The 23324-nt window shown below is 39.3% G+C and overlaps 1 protein-coding gene across 14 annotated transcripts in view; it reads left to right on the forward strand.

Annotated features, from left to right (window-relative positions):
- The first annotated feature begins 3304 nt into the window (after positions 1-3304).
- MEF2C (myocyte enhancer factor 2C) overlaps positions 3305-23324 on the forward strand; it is a 137914-nt gene continuing 117894 nt past the window's right edge. For 9 of the 14 annotated variants that reach the window (XM_065663574.1, XM_065663575.1, XM_065663587.1 and 6 more), the window contains exon 1: positions 16815-17324. The gene's annotated coding sequence lies outside the window, so the exon portion shown is untranslated. Of the gene's footprint in view, positions 3428-12274; positions 13360-16802; positions 17325-17826; positions 17911-23324 lie in introns of those variants that run through there. The other 5 variants (XM_065663579.1, XM_065663578.1, XM_065663576.1 and 2 more) reach the window with 5 other exon arrangements.

Here is a 23324-nt window from a genome sequence, read left to right on the forward strand (position 1 = left end):
CACCTGAAAAACTGAATATAGGCCAAATGTTGTATCTCTATTTTACGTGATGGAGAAGGGAGACAGATTTTATCTGCAATATGCTCAGGCTGACTTTCTAGCATTTTGGAAGTGATTCTTTAACAAACGCTTGGGGGAAAAAAAAAAAAAAAAGACATCTTGGATTAAAAAGCTAAAAATCATAAAGCTGAGAACATATTACTTAGATGAAGATTTATGTGCCCAAGTGATACCAATAACAATTTTCATCACCCCTTTCTTTCCCTGAGATCTGTGGCTAGGAAGGTCAGATTTTCTGACTGTTATATTGTGGCAACAAGGCAAATCTTGTTTGGTAAACCCAGCCTTCACTCTATGTCACAGTGCTGCCATTAAAGCAGGTAACCAAAATGTCATTTGGTCAGGATGATGATTAAGGTCAGAGCTTCCTTGTCCACATCAGACTGAACACACAGAGGGCTGAGCTGAGGCTAGTCTCTACTTCCCCAGTAAATACCCCAGCAACCTTGACCTTGTAGCAAGGATAGGCACATGATGGAAGGGAAACGTGCAAAATTGTCATGCGTGCTGCATCCTTCCCTGGAGGCTGAAAGTTTCACCTCTCTGATATGCTTAGTTGGCTCAGAGTAAAAGTTCTTGAGAGCAATCACAATCCTAGGTCTCATGTGGCAATCTGCAGAAGGAATAGCCCAGCTCGCAGGCAGAGCACCCACTGAAGCTCCCACAGGGAGTCAGCCAGATTCAACTCATCACGATCATACTACTTAAATTAAATCTATACACATTTATAAATGCATTTATGAATAAAAGTATAAACCTGATGTGGATAATCTGGCAAAAACTCTCATTAGGTAGCAAAGATTCACAGAGCTGCTGCAGAGGCCGTTCCAGCCTAATCAGTGGAGAGATCGCTGGTGCCATCTGCACTCAGCAGGGACCAGGTCCCCGAGAGAGAAGGCGGCAAATAAAAACAGTAACAGCAGTAAATGAAAATAATACGCAGTGACACAAACAGAGCAACCCAAGACTCTAAACTAGCTGGATTTCAGTGAAAGCTACTGGATCCTTCTAGACATAAACGTGCTTTTTTTTTGCTGGCAATTGTAATTAGCAAGGCGTTTCCAGGCCTAGGTGAAATAAAGTGTTTTACACCAACAAAATTAAGACAGGATTTTTAAGAAATATGTACAGAATGTTAACTAACAGATAGCAATCACTCATAGTGATTCATAGTCTGTAAATCAAACTGCATTAAAAGTGTGTATTAGCTGTACCAATTAATAAATGGAATTCCAGGAGTCTTGTAATTGAGCCAAGGCAACTTTGAAATAACTACAAGTGTTCTGCAAGAAGATCTCCATAATGGTAGTATCGAATATAAATGTAGTTCATGCCTATACTTCTTTCTCTGCATGGAAATACGAAGACAGAAAATCCCTTATTTCTGTTGACCCTTTGCATTGGTATTTTAACTTAAGTAGTGGGCCAGACAGATCTTAATCAGAAAATTATGATTTGACTTATTTCTGTGCTAAAGCATCTCCTTCAATTCCTGTCTTTTGGTTTGGTTTGAAGACAGTTGTCAAGCCCCTAACTTCTGTGACCCATTAAACAGTAACAGAGGTGGGTATGGCTATTGCCAAAAGAAGATAGTTTGATTTCTTTGCGTTGTTTTATATTTCTTTCTCAGAAAGACAGAAAAAACAGACTAGCTTAATGCAGTTCGAGCAGTACCTAAGACTGATGGTAATATGAACTATGATTGTTGTTTCTCAAACTAATGGGTCATCAAAAAATTCAGAATTTCATTCATCAAGACTTCGTGAACGCTGTTTTTAATGTAAGAATGAGAGCTGATAGGAGGATGGAAATGAAAGGTTTTATCAAATATGGTGAAAACTCAAGATCTTTATTATGACAGATACACACCCCAAGAACCAACTTTCCACAAAGTACCTCCTGTATAATTATTAAATAAAAACACTTACTTATTCAGTATTCAGCTTTTAAATCCTGAATGAGAGAAGTACATATTGAGAGAGAGGCACTTAAAATGTTTCCATGGTTACAGGACGATGCCAATCAGGTCCATGTTTTTATCGGAAAGGGTGCCCCTGCAGAGACATACAGCTTGGTGAGTAGTTGTTTATACAAGTAAGCAAATAGGAACCTTGTTTATTTTACAAAAAGCTCCTGACCCACACTATTTCCCATCACTTTTTTAGAAGGAACATTTTGTTCCTTTTAAACAGCACATTGTAGTAAAATACACACTTTTGAAATTTTTTGAAAGTTGTTTTTGAGTTTATGACACAGTTTTTGATCAGAAAATTGAGTACTTAGGCATGCTTATTACCAACCCTGGCAAACCTGTGCTGGTGACTTTTTCTTAACTCTGAGTGAAGATATACTGGTGCAAATTACACCCTTCTATTTAAATCACCAGAAGCCACTTCCAGGAAGGGAATAAAAAAAACCCAAAATGCAAGGAGCAAATATAAATAATAAGATACCCTTACCTTACTCCAACAAGGACAAGAACACCACGTTTTTATCACTTCAGAAGAGTCTCTATTTACTTTAGCTCCCATTTGAAATGTGGTTGGTTCCTAGATTCCCACCCTGTAAGTGCTACGCACATGCAATTTTGACATCCAGTCTCTCAACACTGTACGCTTTCTAATTTGGTGAATGAGACTAATACCTCCTATTTGAGAGGCTTTAGTCTTCTAATATTTCTTTGGATAAAAAAGCACAATGAGTTAGTGAAAAGAAACGCGATCAACTTCAATACTTAACACAGTTTAATAACCTGAATTGAAATGCGTGTGTGCTGTATTTCCATTTAAAAAAAAAAAAAAAAAAGTTTCTTTCCAGACATAATTAATAGAACAAAACCCTGTCTTGTTCAGAATTTATTCTTGGAATACTGTAATTTTAACATCTATGTAAAGGAGGAAAGTTTTTTGCCACATGCAAGCAATTTGGCCTTCCTTCTTCTCGAAGAAGCAATTCCTGGATAAGATGATCCGAGTTGCTATTTTCCACTTGAACTCACAGCATGCTTTGAAGGGGGAACGGCAATGCTGTGTCCATTCGCCAGCACTGACAAAGGTCTGCTTGTCAGTGATACCTTTTACAGCTAAATTTACTCAGGACTGACAGAGGCAGGTGCCCCCTTGGCCTGCCAGACACTTGTGCACCCGGATCATGCAACCTACAGGTCAACATCCAAAGGAGAAAAAGCCCAGGGCTGCGGAGCAGAGGGTGAGTGAGGCAAACACAACCCAAACTGGGGGGCTTCTCTTCAAAGCCAGCTGGTCTGGCTTTATTCTACGGGAATTTTTTTTACCTGCCCGTTTGATCAAGAAGCCCTCAGCAGGTGCTGACGGGTACAACTTCCTGGAGAAGCAGAAGAAGGGCACTGGTGAGTTTTAATAGAGAAAAACATTAAAAAGATGATTCTTAAGTCTTTGGAGTAATTTTGCTTGCTGCAGTACTGGGTGGCTTGGCTCCACACTTGCAAAGCTGTCTTCAAGAGAAAGCAGATAAGCTTTGTAGCATGCTTCGCATTTTGTTTGATACGGTGCTTGATTTTAGCTTCTGTTGCCAAGAAAAGTTTCTTGAAAGTGACTGGATATTTATAGTCAGTTTCTGTCTAAATGTTTCTATGTATCTGAATAGGAAGAACAGAGAGGATTACATGCAGAAACACCAGAATCCAGGCAGCACTGGGGTGTACTCTGTGCCCCCCCTGCACCTGCCTCCTTTAAAATAAATTAGTTATCCTGGTGATTTCAAAAAAATAGAAGGATGTGATGTCTGTAGACTGTTTCCAGTATCTGGAGCTTCAGTGGACATTTCTAAGCCTCACAAACTCATTCTTGAACATTAACATTAGTTTGTAAGAAATAAGTGAGGTGAATGATGTTTAGAACATTTCAGAAGTCTTGGTAATCAAAGGATTATCACACAAAACTGGCCTTTTGCTGAAGTGAAAAGGTAAATTACAAAACAAAGGCTACATGAGAGCACTGCTTGGCACAATGCTGTTCAAATATATCATGGATGTACACAATCTTCCTCATTGTAAAACCACAAATTATGCCCGTGTGTGTATTCTCTAATTTGCGTAAGAGCTGGGAAACTAGATGAAGGGGATAAAAAGATTTATTTTTCTACAACAATAAGATTTCAATTAATGTGAAAATGTAGGAAAATGTGACCACATGTTAAAATAAATATTTTGGAGAGGAGAAAAGCATTTTATTACAATTTCTATTTCCAGAACTCATTCTTTTAACTTTGTTTCACAGTATTCATTACAAATTGCTGTGTTAAATTGAGAACATTTATTTAAGCAAGTAAACAGACAGAAAACTTGACCATATGAATCCTTTTGAGTAAACAGATTCCATATTCACAATTCACATGCACACCACAGAAGACACTAATGGGAGAAAGAAAGGAACTGTATGCAGTTAGACTATTTCTGTAGTGGATATTCCCCATTTGTCAAAATAGGTGATTTAGCAGCAATGAATAGACCAAGATTGTCTAAATAATAATACCCGAGGCTCTTTTAAACATCTCTGATCTGTGATTTTTTTCCAGCTAGGGTGCTTGGTGTGGGACCAGGACAGTTGACGGGGAAATCCAACATCAGAGAGGTAGATCAGGGCTTAATCCTCATCCACTTTGTTCATTTTGGGAGATGGTAAAAGCGCAGCAGAGATTATTTTTGTTTCTGGAATGTGATGCATGAAAATAATCACTATTTTGTCTGCAGCAAGAATATCCTACTGTATGTGAGAGTACAAGGGCAGTAGAATAAAACACTACTAGCCAAAGCATAAAGCTCTACATATGAGATATACTTGGATGAAGTACGAAACATAAAACAAAACGTCAAAACTAGAGCTGCCTTTAAACTAAAGCAATGCCTGTAAAACTTAGCTGTTTCATGCATAACATTTGTAGCGTATGGAAACCAAATCCCCTGAACAGTCATTAAAACCAAGCACTGTTAAATCCGAAGACAGTAAATAGTAATAGCAATTCCTAGAGTTAACTAGACGCTGTACATGCTACACTAACCAAGAAAAACATACAGCCTTTGGGTTAGAGCCTTTAATTCTGTGTACTGTTAAGTTTGTCAGCATTTTACTATATTGATTTTAAAGGTTCAGAAACAGTAATTAATGTGACAAACTCCTGGATAATTTCATGAAATTCCAATTAAGTTTGTCTATTTCACTGCATTTGGGGAAAAAAAGTATTTTGTAAAATAAAACTTCAGTGCAGAATTTTTTACTTTTCTAGAAAAAAGTCTCTTTAATGTTGCAAAAGGTGGAGTTTACACCCTAGATAGATACTATTAAACTTAAATGAGTGTCTCTTATTGGTCTTTCTGGTTCTTATCTTCCTCATCATCAGACTCGAGCACATTAAGTGAAATTCTAAAATATTTCTATTATTAATTAAATACTGAGAGTTTAACAAAGAGGAAAACCTTATTTAACTCACTGAAACTTTAGTGCTATTTCAATTAGAAAAAGAATTAGCCCTAACATGCCTGGTACACTCATTTATTTCTGTACCAACTCTTCCCCATCAGCTAAGAGCTCTGTTGTGTTTTGTAAACCAGGGCAGCGTATTCTACAACTATCTTTTTATCTTTTTTTCTTATTTTGAAAAGCTACAGCCTGGCTCAGCTTTCAACCACATGTTTGTCTTTCCCAATAAATCCAAGCTCTAGTGTCAGGAAGACATCTATATTATTCATTCCACAGTGCGTGTAAATATAAAATGGGATTTAACCACAAAGCTTTGGCAAAAATCACAATTTAGTTACTCTGTCCTGTGTTCTTCAAAAGCTAATTCAATGCTTTCCATACAGTGCAGTGTTACACGGTACTTTCAAAGTTTGTCGTGCCTTCTTCTCCTTTTACTTTTACTGGTGAAAACTGGACACTTTCCACTGAAGTAAATGAAGCTGCATTCAAAAGCTAGATAAGATGATGAATTGCATGATAAAAAAAGAGGAGGAGGGGGGAAATAGGATTGTTGCCTTAATTTCTGCTTCATATATGAGCATTTAAAACATGCAAATTTTCCATTTTATATTTCTATTATAAATGTGAAGTGTGTGTGTGTATATATATATATATACACAAACCTGTGTATATGAAGTGTGTGTTTGTACATGTATATAAGTATGTACAGGCACACTTCAAATTTGTATTTCTTTTTCCCTCAGTAGAGTAAGGAAAATCTTATTCTACAAAATATATATAACTTTCTTAATGTTAATTAATTAATCCAAAAATCCACTGGTCATTGGTCTGAGACCGCCTCCCTGGAAATCAAAGTCTGCTTCCCACCCCTGCACCCCACTGCATCCCATTCCAATGTGCCGACACCGACAGCATTCCCATACCACTCCCCACGGCTGCTCGCAGCTCCTCCCTCATATCCCATTTCAAAAATGCTGTTGCACTGTACAGTTTGCCACAAACCAGGCAATGTGGACAAGCCTTGCAGCATACCCCCATCACAATGTAAAGACACACCAACCAAGCCATCTTCCCCATCCAAATAACAGTTTGTTGCACAATCAAACTGAGATTTGTTCTTGTGAAAGCAATCAGCATTAGGAGGCAAGTTCTGAACGCACCACTTAAGAAATTCTCAATAAAGACAAAAGCAACAGTGCAATGTATGTACAACTCTAAAGCCCTGGATTCTAAATCAAGTTCAATAAATACATCTTACAAAGGATAACTATCTAAATTTAAGCTAAGGTGTACCAGTTTGCTGGAAGCTTGTAAAATATCTGCCCAGAATGAATGAAACAGCAATTACTGCTTCGTTCATAAATATACAGTATTGCTAGTTCTACATAGATACTTAAAAGTTGTGCTCACAGCATATGAAGTTCAACTTAATGCACTGTACTCTGAAACATGACAGCATCTGTCAGGGCAAAAAAATTAAAAGGCTGGACAGCATGGTAACCAGCTGCTAAAGATTAATGCAGCAAAACATACCCTTCTGTACCTGGGTTGTCTGGGGTTTCCTTTGGGTTCTCTTAATAACAAAAAAGCTCACCCCCAGTAACTTTCATCTCCCTCTGCTTTCTTTTATTTACCAGTAATGACACAGAAGTATATAAAAACGGTCATTCCTATCATTTTTGCTACATTTTTTGCTTTTTCTTTCTTTGCTTTCTTAATTGGTGGCAGAATACTCTCTATCCAATATAACTATATACAAATAGTCTTTTACCCAGCATCAATCTATCTCCTGAGTTCTAAATTATTGTAGAAGAATGCTTGGTAGCAACAAATTAATATTATGTGCAATAATTATAAAAATGAGTGAAGAGTCGACTGATGTTGAGAAAAACAGAAGAGTGTGAAATAATCTACTTATATATAAGAAGATAGCTACTAACCTTGGAAAGATATTGCTGTCTATTTAATTATGTGTCCTTGCAGTAACTGATTTCATTAACCATTCAGTCCTCAACCACTATGCTTTTGACAGCACTTCAGATCCCAGGCACATACAGCCTCACAGAAATGAGATTTTGGATTGTAATCTTTCTCGAAAATGTGAGGGAATTGGCTCCCATCTAGGATAAAGAAGCACTTGTTCCTTTGTTCCTGGGAGAAATCAGAACTGCTGGGTTCAATCTGTAAAAAATGTGAGAACTCACTGAAACTCACTTTAATCCAGAAACTCTTAACCTGCCTATCCCCATTAGCAACAGTCTTCCTCAAATTATTTCTATCCATATACCTTTTGCGCCATCTGAATATCCAGACCCCAAAACACCGTTTGGTTTCACTTAAGAGCTAGAAAATCTCTGACCTCTGCCCCAAATATGTACCCGTTCTCCAGCCTTTGCTCCTGTAGCTGAGTCATAGCTAAAGGACAACCAAGTCATGTCCAGAGATACTAGTGGAAAGAGGCTTTACTACAAAGACCCTCAGACTTCTAGATCCAAAAAGTAAAGACAAATGCTAGTGCCACAATACCTTAATTTATTCAAGAGTTACCAAGAGTTTAAAAACTGAGAGGTTAACTACATAGTTAGTGGGTTAGTTCCAGAGGTTTCAATACATATTTGACTGGAGATTAAATGGTTAATAAAAAAGGAACTGAAGTTGTCTCTGTACAGTCCTTACTTGGCAAACAAACATAATAACCCTCGATTTCAGAAACTTCTTTGATTTAGTAACCAGATTTCTTCTCCTTTAACTGTGTCAGGCTTAGCTATCTGTAAAGTCATTGCTGAAAACAGACCTCACTGGTCTCGTTGGTGCAGGCTGTTATGGGAACTTAAATCTGACCATCTCATGCAGAAGCTGTGCAAAGATGCTCAAGCTAGATCAGATGATAGCAATAGTAACTTCAGATGAACTATGTCTAAACCAAAGCACGTATCCAAACATGACCTCTGAGGGTTAGTTTCCTTTTAACCTTGGTAACGCCAACTTTCTCAAGTGCTTCCACGGGAAGAGTTACAACCAGTGACATCACAGCTGGAGGCTCACGGAAGTTCTAATATAGACGAACGTAAGTGGCACAAGCACATCTAAAAGCTGACCCAACTATTGTGCAATTACATTTTATCACCACAGAGGTTACAAGGTTGTCTTCACTTATCAACGAGAGCTGTCAACCTTCAAAAGGCCTCTCTAAAACATCTAATAAAAGTTTTATATTAATTATTGGTTTGATAATAGAAGTATTAGTATTACAGCAGCACTCAGAAGGCATATTTATGGATCAATGCTTGTACTGGGAGCTGTTCAAATGCAAAACAAAGACATGAATTTAGTACTGAAGAGCTTATAAACACAAAACCAGTGTACTTTCTTAAAATGTCCAGGGAATAACCTATTACTTCTTGATATTTGCATGCAAGCATATCTCTATCAAAGTTTTCCAGCAATACCTTTATTCCCCCTTTCAACGTACTGATCCATTGCTATCACATTCTGTACTCAATATATGCTGCAAATACCATACAGCATACTCTGTTGCAACAGGCACGATGATTGACCTTTAAAATTTGCATATCATTCATTCTAAATTTGGTTCCAGAATGTGGTATGCAATCTGAAATAGAGGGAAATTGTCAGAGAAACAGCCAAAAAGCTGGGTGCTTGTCTAAAATGTATCTCAAAGTCTAGTCTGGAAAACTCTGAGAACTGGGTTTAAGGAAAACAAAAAAATAAAATAAAACCAGCCTTTAATGTGGTACATTGGAATCCCTATCTGTAACCAGGACGGTGAACCATAGTGGCCTTCAGAAAAAGGAGATGAGGTTGACCAACCTTTTTCTACCCTTAGAACTCTTTTAATTTCAATTTTGTTTGAATTGTGGCTAAGGGTCTATCCAAAACAAACCTCTGCTTTGCTTGGCCCTCAAAATTACCATTGATTTCATTGTCTACACAGATGCAGATGCTGATCTAATTTATAGCAGCTGCAGAATACTTAATTAAGCCTTTTCTGACCATCTATGGCTGTCTGCTTCTGTACCACATCATCAAGCAGTGCAGGATAGACAGATGCTTGAGTGTCACACATTAAGCAAGGAGGTGCAACCATATTTTTTGGTTTGGGTTGTGTATTTTTTTGGCAAAATATCTGAAAATACCACAATACCTTACTTAGGCAATTCTATTTCTGGAAAAGAGAAAGAATGAATAGCCTAAAAAAAAAAATCAGCCTCTCCAAACCTTTCCCTAAATGAAAAGGGGTCACAGGAGATTCTGTGATAATCATATGAACAAGTAAATGTGGCGGCAAGAATGAGAAAGGTGGTTCTTACTCAAAACACTAGTGCTGGAACTTACTTTTCTGTGAACCTTTCCTCTTGGACAGAAGTATGGGGAAACTTCTTTTGAAATGACCCACTAACAGAGAAGAGGTTTAAACCTCCTAAAGCTGCATAAATTAACAATGAAATACAAAGTTATCTTCCCTCACATCAACTCTAGATGTTGCACAAGATATTGGAAGACATATAAAGATTTTAAAGATGGGGACTGCCAGTGCAGTACTTTGTGGTTGGCAGGAACCTGCCTGATCCCTTCTGTGAATTCAAGTCGCCCCACAGCTGCTCTGATTTAGTCTCTGTTTGGACACAGGCCCTTCAGAGAACAAAGAGCCACCAAAACACAGCACTTCTGCCTCCAGCATGCTCTTCTGTCTTAGAGACTGAGCTGAACGGTAAATATGTTGTACTTTTTGGGTGAAGGCTGCTTAAAGATCTAGGTAGACTTCAATCACAATTGTATTAAACCATATGATAAACTGCACTTCAACTAAACGCCTTGCTTTAAAAAATAAAAACCTAATGTTTATGAGGCATATGAAAATGCAGAATAATCAGACAGATGAGCAACAGTTTGTGAAAATAACACTCCCAAAAAATATTCTTCAAACACATCCCGTACTTAAACCCTATTAAGATGGGAATTGACTCCAAATTTCCCCTCTAAGCTCACATTTGATCTATTTTTATATTTTTTGCATAGGAAAAAAAAAAGCTCATTTAGCTTGAAATTTCACCTAATTAACTTTGTCAGAAGAGACTGAGGGGAGGGGGCAGAACTGAAACTGGTTTCTGAGCTGCTGAGTTTGTCTGAGACTAAAGGTTTGCTTGCTGATTTCTAACTAGTGCTGAAGAGCTTCAAAGCCCTTCATACGCTTCCTCCATGCAAGTCTAGACTCACATTTTTGGAGTCCCTAAATCTCAGTGGGGGAAAGGTTGGTAGGTTAAATTCTTCCTTTAGTTACACTTAAGTAAAACCACTGACTCCGTGTGTTATTCCCCTAAAATACATACATGTATATATAGACTACATACACTTGGTGGAACATTGTCATAGGATTATGAGAATGTTTGAATATCTTACAGACAGGCAGTGGCTGGTACAGGAACTGGAGTAGCTGCATATCCAAAGACTAGTTCTGAGGCAGGAATAGGATCTGGGTGACCACAAGCCTCTATTTAGGGTCCCATCTCAACCTGTGAGTGTAAACTGTATTTCAGCAGGCTTGAGGGGACTTTGGACATGGCACGTGAGCTCCACAGCATCCACACTGAGCACAGATTCAATGCTTCTATAGCTGTTAACTCCTTCATATGCAAATTCAGCCTTATTTTCAAACAAATGAGCAAAATTCAACTAATAGCCTATCCCTCAAAAGCATGTGTGGCAAACCGTGGATATCACCAGGTCCAGATCTGATTCTAATATTAGTCTGTGCTGTCATTCACAAAGTAATAAATACTATTTTTACACTTTCAGCACAATTTTAGCAGTATCTGGAAAAAAAAAAAAAAAACCACCACCAACAAAACCCAAAACCCGTACTTGTCTACAAAGAAGTTACCTCCCACTTCTAGTATTAAAATTGTTAAAAAAGAAACAAACATTACAATAAAAAGAAAATCTTTGATAAAAGTAATCTCTGGAAAACTGTTCATGAGATATTTAAATGACAGTATCAACTTGCGAGCTACAGTTTCAGAAACTGCCTTTCGTAACAATGAAACATTACAAATTTAGCAAAACAACCAAACCTCTTTTCACTGTTGACCTAGTGTGTTTGGCAGCCTTTTCCTCCTCTACAATAAGTCTCTTCCTTGCAAAGGCCCTTGAAAAGATAGACAGGGGAGCACAAAAAAAAAAAAAAGAAAAAAAAATCACTTTTAAAAGACAGGGGGTGTTGAAATAGCAGCTTTCTGAGAGCCTGGAAAGCAACAGATAATGCCCTAGACTACACTATGTCCAAGCTCTCCAGCGAGACGAAAAACACAGTTTACACTGTCTTTCCAGGCACTGCCGGCGCCACGGCACACGCATGTCACGGCTCACGCCCAGCACTCCCCAGCCATTAATTAACAAAGTGAGGTTTACCACCCTCGCCCATTCCTGCCCTGCTTCCAGATCCCGGCTCTACACCACGCTCCTGGCGCTGCTGGGCCACCCCTACCTCACCCAGCCCGGCCCTTGGGCCACCCTGGTGTGCACCCTGAGGGCTTTCGAAAGTGCCCTTTAGTGTCCCAAACCATCAACACCCGCCTATTCCAGAGGCTGGAGAGGTGGGAAGAGGCTGTGGAACCCTCTGGAGGGGACAGCACCGAAATGAAAGTAAAGCAGAGGTCTCTTCTACAGCCAGCCCCTGACCGGAACTCGCTACGCCTTCGCTCTGCCCGTCCTTGTTTTAAGCAGCTGCTGCCGCCACAGGGCTCTTGCAGCGCCGCTATCACCGCAGCGGGATTGCGACCGCTTCTCTCCCTCCCCGGGACCACCCGCTCTCGCGTTAGCTGCCCCGAACGTACAATACCCCCCGCCAGCCTCAGCGCCTGCCCTCGAACCAGGGGACGGCGGCGAGGAGGAGAGGGGAAGAGCCGCAAGCCGTACGCCGTGCTGCGCCGGCACGGGCCGAGGGGGAGGGAGCAGCCGAGCCAGGCCCTCCGCCGCCACAGCGGGGTGTGAGGCAGTACTCGCGGAGCGGAAGCGCGGCGGCCGCTGGGCCGCGCCGCCTGAGGAGATGGCGGCCGGTGGGGACGAAACGGCAGGCGCAGCCCCCGGGACTCATATTGGTCATAAATGAACAGAAAACCCCGAAGTAACGTTGTGTGTTAAAGGGGCGAGGGGTCGCTCCTCCAGAGCAAGCCGTGGCTTCTGGCCGCGGCGGGGACCCTCTCAGCTCAGCTGCAGGTGCACTTAAATCCAGGTGTTTGGGGTAAAAAAGGTCCTCCAGGGTTGTCTTGTGCGGCCTTCCTCGAGGCTCACCCGTGGGTATTGGCACAGCATACAGGTGCCTTCGAAGGAAGAGATTAATAAACCAAGCTTTGACACTTGAGCATTTGGCCCAGTCATGGAAATTGGCATTTATTAAATGATGAGACGGCCACGTTTTCCAAAATGCATGTAAAAGTATAAATGATTTCTTTTCTAAGTAACAGTCGGAGGATGAACCCAGTTCAGTAGTTATGTGTTTTATCAGAAGTGAAACATCTCTAAGTTAGGATTCAAATGGAGTTTATTACAGCTTCTGGAAACATTGAGTTACTGACAAGTGATACTCTTTTTAGGCTTAAGTGCACATCAGTAAAGATGCGTATCCTTTTTATAGAAATTGTTTCATAAATTTCTGTAAATGTATTTAAGTTCTATAGGTTTGCATTTTAATAACACACTACTTTTGTGCTTTTAAACGTCTAAGGTGCCGAACAAGAATTGTAAACTGTGAAGTAACTACTATGGGAAGGCTTAAGTAAAGCATTGGAGGCGGATGATTTTGACAATAAAGAGGGTGTATGTGGTGAGTGTTTAATATTTATTGCATTTAATATTACAAAGTACTATTTATTGTTTTCAGATTTAATGTTAAAAGCAAAGGCTGGAGAGCAAGTTCTACTGTATTATGTATTTAAAGGTACACCTGTGACAAAGGCTTTCTGTAATCATTGCTTGATGTGTATAACACCATTCTAGTATTAGCATGCCATTTTATTTAAAGTTCATATGTCAGCTGTGCCTACCTAGCAGATTTTTTTTTTTTTTTTTTGCAATTTAATGATTTTGCAACATATCATCTTCACTTCAGCTCTTTGTGATGGTTTACGAAGCATTTAAACTGTGCTCCTGGTACATATATCCTGTTATCTTTGAAATTATCCGAGTTTGCATCTTTTGTTCATTATAAAAGCATATGGATTGAGGGAATATTCTGAATGAACGAGGAACAAATACAGTACCGTTGAATAATCTTGTGGGGTAGATTAATCTATAGCCTCGATTCCTCACAGGGTGGGTTGCTGTGGCAACCACCCCAGCTCACTTTAAAATAATTTTTTTAAGCTCACTTCAAGCGCTGCACCCAGCGTGGGCCAAGTTTAAAAGCAGCCAGACATGGGAAGAAGTGTTATATACTGTGTTGCTCTTACAAAGAGGGAGGTGGTTGAGGAGAGCGAGGCGTGGAGTGGAGTGGGGTTGAGCAGAACTTTAGACAGAAAATAGAAACCAAGCCCCCCCAGGGTTAAGATACAAAGGGGGTGGATCATTTCATAGTAACCTTACTGCTTTTCAGTTTAAACACCATTAGAAGATGTAAGCTGGCAATCTCGTTTCTCCTAAGGGGAAAGTTACATTCTGCATCCACAAAAGAACAAAAATGGACTTTGATAATCATCTTCAAAGGAAATGTTACCTTGAGATAATCGCAGTTGTAAGGGAAAGAGATACTTGGATACACTTTGATAAAACTTTGGATATGTGATTTTATAATTATTGCATTTTGACTGTTAACCTCATTGTTTAAAATATTGCATGCCTCAGGTGGCGGATTAAGGAAAGAAGCCCAAAAAGTAATTTTGTCAGCAGACCTACCCATGACCGGTGGACAGCAAAAAAGAGTAGATATGGGTCTCATGCCAGAAATCTGAAAAGGGTGCATTTATAGAACATCAGTACAAGTACAGACAGCAGAACAAAGGTTTTTCACTGTTTGAAATTATTCCAGATTTTAAAATTAAATGCAGCAAAAGAGAGGGGGAAGGTACAGCATAAATTCGTGCCTCATCTAACCCTGGGAGGACTGAGAAAGCCTGATCCCTCCCCTTGTTATGTTTGTCCACCTAACATCTGTACCCTGTTTTAAAAATCGAGGTGTCCTTTACATGGATTTGATGAATTGTACTCGTGACAAAAACTTGGCATGGCTTTAAGGTACTTCAGTATGTGAAGGTCACAACTATTTAAAGATTAGGCCACAAGTGCCCACACGGAGATGCAGTAGATGTGCTAAGCTGCTGTGTACTTTTATTTTCTGAAATACTTGCCCACTCTAGTAATTGCTTTCAAAATATGACAATGCTCGTGTTCTGCCTGGCCAGTTGAAGGGCTCTGTTACCAACTAGCCAGAAACCTGGCAACTTACACGTCCTGCACAAAATAAAGCAGATGTCAGTCATTTTCAATTACAGCACAAAAGTGTGAAGTCTTAACACAGCTTTCTATTTTTCACCACTAAGAAAATAGGAATGTTGCTGGATAGTTGGGTGTTGTGCTGGGAATTGTGTGCAGAAGAGGCATAGCAAGGGTACGACCCATGTTACTGCTCTGTATTCCCTTACTGCTGCACTTCACGCCAAACCTGAGGCTGAGAAAGTTATTTCTTCCCCACCATTATGCGGGCGCTCCTGCTGACACTGCTGAGCATATGTGGCTCTCACCACCGTATGCATGCACTGTGCTGAGCTGGTGCCTGGCTGCCTGGTGGCTCCGGGCACGTCAGTGTTACTGTTATTGTTGTTGTTGTGGGTGCGTTTATAGCCTGTAATCGCCTGTCCTGTGAGAGTTGCCCACTTTGTATCTAAATCTCACCAGGACAGAGTGAGGCTTAATGAGATCTGAAGTCACTAAAGGGTATTCTCAAGGGATCTGTCTTGAGAGCAGTCGAAGGGTGCTTGTTAGAGCTGCCTTAGCTTCGCTCTGCTCCAACCGTGCTTTGAGCATCCATGATTTAAGAAGTGCAGTTGAACCAAGGTGGCATTTATTCACTGTCAAAAACGGAACTTCAGAAGTAGGTCAGTGGCCCAATGAGATGTTTATAAGGAAAAAGACTGAGAGACCAAGGGCTTGCATTAAAATAAACCAAATACACATTTATCACTGCTGTTGAATGCAGTCATTTGGTTTTATCATGCGTGCTGTTCCTATTTCCAGTACCTTAATCTATCATAAAAATAATGGTTTGTGCCTTTATAAACTCCCCTGCTGCTCTCGAAGTGTCATAAAAGTTGGCTTATCTACGCAGAAATTAAAACAGCTACCTGCAGAAGTGCAGTTTTACTCACAAATTATTCCATGTGCTTACTGTGGATTCGAGCTCCCTTAACAGTACAGCCCTTTCACTCCGGTTTTAGAAGCAAATGAACCTAAAGTGCCCTGTCCTTTTGCACGGTGTGCTGGTAACGCTGCACTTCTGTGGGTAAGTGGGACCGCGAGCGGGACCCAAGCGGGGTTTCGCCTGGAAGAAGGGGTGCTGTCCCCCCACTCCGCCGCCGGGGGAGCCGCCCGCAGCGCCGTGCAAGCCGGGAGACTTTGGGAAGTTGGGCTCCTGCGGAGTGGAGCGCGGAGAGCGCTGGAGCTCGGCAGAGGTGCGAGGGAGAGGGGCAGGGGCTCTCCGGGTGGGGGTGCCCTGCTTAGCTCCGCTCCGTTCAGGGGGTCGGTAGCAAACGGCGATGGCGGCGGCTCCCCTGCCTCCACCCGTCCCGAAGTGCCACTGCCGGGTGTCGGTCGGAGCAGAGCGGAGGTGCCTTGGGGATGGCAACACGGGGGGACATGGCAGAGACCCCGCGGCGGGTAGGTGCCGCAGAGGAGCGTTGACCCCCGGCCCGCTGCCAGCCTGTCCTGCGCCCCTGCTGGGCTCGGTGTGAGCAAGGATTGTCATTAGGTTTGCGTGTGGCATATGCCATTACCCCCACCGTAAAACTAAAATTAGCAAAATGTCAGGAATGGAAAGATTGATTCACCCGAGATGCAATTATCATTTAAAAGTGCTTGATTGAGGTGCTGATGTTCAGTGATTTATTCTGCATACCATATACATAATTAAAGTAGTGCAGTGGAGTAATTTATCAATCTAGTTTAGACTAGAGGGGCAAGGAAGGGAGCTGCTGCCGCTGCTGCTGCTGCTCTGTTTGTTTTATTAAAACCCTTTCGGGATCTGATCCCGCCCCCTTTTTGCAAGAGTGAAACTGATTATTTCTCCAGCTCGGGAGGAGAGAGTCATTCGTTTGGGATTGTGGGAGAGAGAGAATGAAATAAGAGACGCGGAGAAGAAGAAGAAAAGGGAGGAAGAGGGAGCGAAGCAGAGAAGGACACCTCATCAGGCGTGTAGTCTGAAAGCTCGCCTCCCCCCTCCCCTCCGCGATGTTACAAAGGCTGTGAGCAGCTCGCCTTTTCCCATTCGCCTGCTGTTACTTCCTTCCTGGACGCTTTCAGGACGAGTCCGGTTACTTTTAATCCGACCAGCAACAGCTCAGCCACTTTCTCCTCCTCCACGCTGCACACACGCACACACACACACACACACCCCAGACGTCTTCTGGCTGCTTATTGGATTGACTTTGACGGTTGTGTGTGTGATTCAAGGAGGCTGCATGTTGAACCAGGTGGTGAATATTTAAGGCTGGAAGAAGTAAAGGGATTTTTTCTTTTTCCTATGAAAGGAAAATATCTCAAGGACTAGTCTGATCATCCAAACAGCTAAATGTTTATAATGTAAGTACACTTGAAATTCAGCATTGAATAAAACATAGAGGGCATAATATAAAAGCCCTATATACATTTCCTATTGCATTTGAAGAATTTATCAGTTGTATGTAGACTGGGATTTAGGTGGCTTGCAGACTTTTAAAAAGTGTGTGATTGTGCAATTGCTTTAACTTTTTAGACAAGTAACATAGTTAAATCACTGTCTAGTATATTACTACTGACTTGTCTGTCAGTGTCTTAAGTGTTTAAACTTCGATGAAGTTAGTTTACATAAATTGTGTGCTTGATACTGTGAAGTTTGCCATGCTTATTTGATTTGAATAGTTCACCAAATGCTATGACCTTGTAGTGCTTGCACCCTGATTTATCAGGCTAAGAAAACGATCCACCTTGAGTGAAACGCTCTTAAACTTCATCGTGTGATAGGCTCTTTTAGCTCTTGAGTCTAAGTAATGCATGCTTGCAGCTGTTTAACTTTGTGCATCTTTCATCTGAATACTTGCATTAGAGAGGGAAAGACCCCTTGCACTGATGTGGGAACTTCAGTCATGGGCTGCAAACCTCTTTCGGAATAGTATGCTTTGGTCTTTATGTGAGTAATCTTTAAATTTTTTAACACAAAGGAGCAGAGCTAATCAAGCCTTACAAAACTGGCTGTTCAGTTGCAGTGCAGTTACTTACAGGCTCAGGTAAAGTTTAATGTGAGTGACAGACTTAACAAGACTATTGGTGCATTATGTAACTGTAATACTTAGCCTTTCCCATAAAACTTAGTGTGACCTTCTGTCAGCCTGAAAAAAACAAGTATAAAGACAAGCTAGTAAGCCTCTTTATAATAATAATAATAATAATAATAATAATAATTAATGAAAAGCAGCAGAGTGGTAAACTAAACTCATTGAATCGTTGTGGGAACCTAAGCATTGTCTTTCATAGAAGAGTTGTATTTTCTGTATTGTATGCAGTAATTATTACTGGCAAATACCTGTATCCTGAAATTAAATAATGTAATAATGTAATACACAATTTAAGATTTAAGAGAATTAATCTGAGAAACATACTTTGCCAGTATTTTACTGGTGATCAGAAAAGAATTGTCTTGACAAAATGCAGTTTCCTAGCACATACCTGATGATCAGCTTAGTGACAAATGTCCTAGTTCCATACCTTTACTTTAAAATAACTGAGATGAATGATAAACCAATTATATTATATGCAAATATGATAGATTTCTTTTATTGACACTTTCCTGGGTATTGTGGTTGAAGGGTAAAGATGTTTATATGGAGTATAATAACTCTAATCCCTAGAGGCTTGGCAGGGCATGGAAATATAACCACCTGTGAACCATTCTAACCTCTGTATTTCAGACATACCGCTTTCCAGTTTAAACACTTAGGCAAGTGGCCACTTCAGGGCTTTGTTATTTTGTGAATTGCTTCTGTTACATGATTTTAGGTACCTATCATGAAGTCAAAAAAACCCACAAGACTCTCTTACTCCATTTCTAAATACCTGTTATTATTTCTATATTAGTGAATACATAATTCATATTGAGCCTAACCCTAAAGTCTCTGCTTACACTTAAGTCCCTTTGGAAGTAATGGAAAAATTCTTACAAGAACTTTAGAGAATGGCGCTTAATTCAGGGTGACTGTGTTCCTTGTAGTACACATCTTTTTATTTTAAACTTTGCTGTTTATATGTATTTTCACTAATATGCCTTACTTAGCTAGTATAAGGAGATAGTTCTGGGACCTGAACATAAAAACCTTCTTTCATGCAAACAGTATTTACGCAGCTAGTTCCACTGAAAAGGCTGAGACTTCTTGTGTGAACATAAAAGTCACAGGAATAACAATTTGCAGGATCAGGCCCCATGGAAACCTAAAACCTCTTCTCTGTCCCATAGCTCTCTTAGGACAGAGATGTAAAGAATGTCACTTTCAATGTCCTATAAATGCATGCAGGAATCAAATATGTCTGTATTCTCTTTAAGATTACTTGACCAAGAAAAAGGAAATGTAGGCTTAAGAACCTTGAAGAAATTGGTAGTGAGTGATGAACAGTGTGTGAGTTTAGTCTTTCAGAGTTAGTTCCTGAGCTGCTAGTTTGAAGCGTCATAAGAAAATTCATACAAATAATTTCTTACTTTGAATTTTCTTCCAGTATAGGATCAGAAAAATTTTCTTACTTTTTTGATAAAGACTCTTAATCTGTGTACCTGCAACATGTATATTGTAAAACAGAGCAATGCCTCTCTTAAATGGTTCTGGCTTTTTTAAACATCTAAAATATTCTAGACAAGAGAAACAAACCTTTTACCAAAAGCTTACATCTAAAAGATTTTGGTAGCTCACTATTTAGTAGATAAAGGTAACTGCATGGAAACTTAGGAACTGAGCAGGATTTGTAAATAGAATGCTTCCAACTTAATTCCTTTTAAACTTTCATTTTAAAGGTTAATTTATTGTTCACCAGAATAGTTCAGTTCATCTTCAGAGACAGCGAAGGATATTTCTACATCACTTTGAGCAAGAAGTTATTAATTGCTATTAGGTGCTTGAAAAAGTAATCATTTGAGGTTTGATACATGTAGACTCTTTTTTTTTTTTACCTGTTGGACATCATCACTTTAAATTACGTGATGGTTTATCCTAAAAATTGTAGTGAAGTCTAGTGGTATTCTTTTCAAAACACTGATTATGAAGAACATAAATAAGGTGCTATACATTTTCAGGGAGTTTGTAGTCTCTTCTTTGTGTCTGAAGACTAACCAAAGAAGCTGTATTTGTGATGTATTTTAAGATTTTAAACCTTGCTGCATGATACCAGCTTAGAGATTTTGCTACATCCTCAATGAAGGCTCCATAGCGACCTAGGTATGATATACAGAAAAATTATGTATGTAATTCCGAACAGCTAGAAAACTTCAAGTTTAAGAGTAGGGGTAATATTCTTTTATTTGGAAAGGATGACAATATAGTTTTGCACTTCATTTCAGAAACAAAATGGGTTTAGAAGAACTGGTCAGCAAACAAAACTGATGGTGCAAGTGAGAAACTGAAAAATTTAATTTCTTAATTTTCTATTTTTAAAAGGAATTACTTGGGTCTTCTGACCAGGTTTAAGGTAATTTTCTCAGAACTGGTGACCAACCTTGCATGTGGACAGGTGATTAAAAGCTAGTGTCTTCAGTCCTCTACTTTAATCTCACTGTCTCATTGACTGCAGTGCAGTAGAGCTTGTCTATTCACTAGGATCTGTCATCTTTAGGAAATCAGACCAGCTTATAGAGGCGATTCACAAAACCAACAGTGACAACAAAGTCTTATGTGCCTTACAAAAGAAGGATTAGGCAGTTCACATGTCATTTTGATTGGGCAGAGATAAAAGCTCATTGCTGCAGCATGGCTAGGCACACTTCAATTTCAATTGATTGTTTTATTAGACAACTCTAACTCTGTTGCTTAGTCATTGTTAGTCACAATTTGAAAGAAGGAAAACTCAATTTTGACATTACTGGGTTTGTATGACTTTATAGTAAAAGGCAGAACCACTTGTAGCGTTGTACAGATTTAAGTGCTGCTTAGTACACTGTTTTGGAGAAATGTGTTTCAAATGTAGTAGGCGATTGTCCTGGACTTAAAAAAAAAATTAAAAAAATTGCCTAGGTGATACCCTGTAATAGCAATTAAAAGTTCTTTAAAGTGCCTAGGACTATATTAAATTCAGTGCACTTACCCTATTAAGAGCTTAAATGCAGAGGAAAGTGGATAAAACATGTCAGGGCTTTGCAGATTTATCAAAAAGTTTAATATTGAAGGACAAGTAAGTCACCTTATTTTGTCCCTAGTCTGTTATTTTTAAATATGTAACATGGTGTAAAACTATACTTGCATATGTGTACATCTTAGTCTCGTTTGAAAAGAGTTAGGAAATTAAATGTTGTCCCTATATTATTAAAAATGCCATTTGTCAGTGAGAATAGAGTTTAAGATATCCACATAATTTAGTTAAAATGTGCAGCCTTTAACATTTGTAAGTAATGAAACTTGCAAGCTGATAACTTCTATGCTAATTTCTTACCATTTTTCAAATGAACTCTTTTTTTACCCAACTGATGCCTCCTAGTGTTTCACATAATAAAACACTAATGAGTCAACCATAAATGTAAACATTGTTTTTTTCATTGTCTTCGTCTTATGTGATACATAAAATTACTATTTATGTATTTAATTTTGTGTGTGTTATTATAATCAGACAGGAAACTCCTGTAAATTCAGATATTTCCTGTTAATGGACTGCAAACACATTTAGATTTTCTTTCATTCTAGCTTTGCCTAGCTGTTATTTTGAAAAGTTTGTTATATGTAAAGCACATTTTCTCCTTTTGTTTCCTATGTGCATTGCAGTATCCTCTCAACAGTGTATTATGATGTTCAAATGGGAATTTTAAAAATTTTGGTAGGATAAGGTTTCAAATGGAAGCCCTGGAAAACAGGCAATAAATGCAATTATAGAAATGTTCGAACTATCCTGAAGTACTCACAGCCAAGATGAAAAGGCTAGTCTGAGACATGCTCCCTCACTAACAGTCCTTAAAGAATTGTGAAGTTATCACATTTTGTAGTCGTTCCTGGTTATTTTACTGCTGCATAAGCAAGAAAACTGTACCAGGGCAGTCCTCTGAAAACGTGCACCTTGCATGTTTGATTGCAGATGTGGATGATAAGTACTTTTGAAAAGGAACTCCTGTACATAAAATACTGAAATGAGTGGTAAGGACTGAAATACAGTGTCCTTTTCTTACAGGTTCAGTCTAGCCGTGTAACTTCTGGATACCTGAAAAAACATTCAGTCAGATTTATTTCATACAACAGTAGAATATTTTATTTCTTTGATGGGAAGAGTGTAATTTTCAGAAAGTTAGCTAGCGTTGGTGTGGTGAAATGCACCTTCTGGGCTCCAGCTATATATTTGAACTGTCTAATACAGTCTTACAATAATAAAGCAGCAGCCAAGGCGGAGTGCACTTTTGCACATTTTAATGTCACACAGTTTTATGTAAAGTATGAGATCAATTGAATGATGACATTGGAAATACAGTCTGTTATTCTAAGACTTTTAAGAAAAACCGTAAAATTCCTAGACACCTGTTCTACTAAGGAAGTTTTAAAGGGAAATTAAATGCACAATTAAAAATTTTAAGTTTACCAATTAATATGGGTAATAAAAATGGTGTCTCCTTCTCAATACACATATGGTAAACTTACGTGCCTGCTTACAGATAAAATAATTGTTTCCCACAGAACAGAGAGAGAGGCATCTATACTTGCAGATCCCAGTCATGGGAATTAGTGTTTGGTCTTAGGATCTATAAAAAATGCAATTTTTAGGACTGCGTTCTGACATCAACCCTGTTAGTATCACATTTTTCTCTCTGCAGAGAGACCTTTCTGAGAGACGCCATTTATTTAAGCCACTAAACATTGGGTAATAGCCTAGCCTTTAAGTTTCCTTGCATCTTGGAAGTATTGCAAACTATGCAAATGTCACCTCTTATTCAGACAGGAAAGACAGCATGCAGAAATGATAGAATTTTCTCATATATTACATTGCTTCTTCCCTCACAAAGAGAAAGTAAATTTGAAAGAGAAATAGAGGGAAGCATGGAGGAAAATAATCTTTGCGGCAGTTCAAGTGTAGACTGTTACTCTGAAATACAGTTAAACGTAACTCCACTAAACATTCACACACACACACACACACACACACGCACGCACACACACACACCCCCCTTCCTTTTTTTACCAACTAAATACAATTAGATTGCAGAAATATGTCCTAGGAAATTCCCGAAGTACTTATTTAAACCCAGGTCTAGACAAATTATCTGATAATTATTTTTACATTGTATGGGATGACCTCTTACATGAGACGGGTTCGGTAGTCACACCAGTGAGGTCTGTAGCCTAGGCCCCTGCTGTAATTCCCTGAACAAGT

The sequence above is a fragment of the Lathamus discolor genome, chromosome Z (assembly GCF_037157495.1).
Source record: "Lathamus discolor isolate bLatDis1 chromosome Z, bLatDis1.hap1, whole genome shotgun sequence".
Classification (NCBI taxonomy): Eukaryota; Metazoa; Chordata; class Aves; order Psittaciformes; family Psittacidae; genus Lathamus; species Lathamus discolor.